Source organism: Propithecus coquereli, unplaced genomic scaffold (genome assembly GCF_000956105.1).
Source record: "Propithecus coquereli isolate 6110/MARCELLA unplaced genomic scaffold, Pcoq_1.0 Scaffold66, whole genome shotgun sequence".
In the NCBI taxonomy this organism is placed as follows: domain Eukaryota; kingdom Metazoa; phylum Chordata; class Mammalia; order Primates; family Indriidae; genus Propithecus; species Propithecus coquereli.
Window position 1 is genome coordinate 9,975,617 of NW_012152618.1, and position 734 is coordinate 9,976,350.

The following is a 734-nucleotide window of genomic DNA, read 5'->3' on the forward strand; positions in this document are numbered from 1 at the left end:
CAGGGACCCCCCAAACTAGAGATACGTGTGACAGTCTCTTTGCCCCTGATAATTTTCTGGGTGTGCTGTGCTAAATTCCAGTGATCTAAAGAGCAATGTTTACCTGAAATAAGAAAGGCCACATTATCTGGGGTAAATCTGACATGTACAGAGATGGAGGGAGAGGTTCTCCACAGCCTCAAGATCAGATGTTCTTCAGCACTTCGTATTTGGTCTTACGATGCTGACCTCCTTAGGGCCTCCGAAAGCAGGTCTTAGATGTTAACTGAGTTCTGCCAAAATGATTTAGGACTCAGGAAGTCGTTGGAACAAAGTATAGAGGTGCTGAGACTTTTATGGAATTTCACCTACCCTATTGTTTTGAAGGCTGGCAATAAATTAATATACGTGTCCACAGCATAAGACCACAGTGGGATTTTTTTTTAAGGAACCAAAGTTGAATTGTCTTCAGATACAGTTTGGTTTATTAAGAATGTCTTGCTGTTTCTTAATGTTTTCGCCCTTCATAGTCTTGGCACACTAAAACTCATGCCCACTGAGACAGCCCACTGACTCTATCAACCTGGTTTGACCTCTTGCCGTCCCTGACCCTTTAGACCGAGTGCCAGCTCTGGGCTCCCATGGCACCAGTTGGTGGGTGGACGGATGGGTAGAGAGGAGCACGGGGGGCTGGGCAGGATGGATGCGTGGGCAGGAGGGCAGCTGGAAGGGGGAGGTGGGAGGATGAGAAGGTG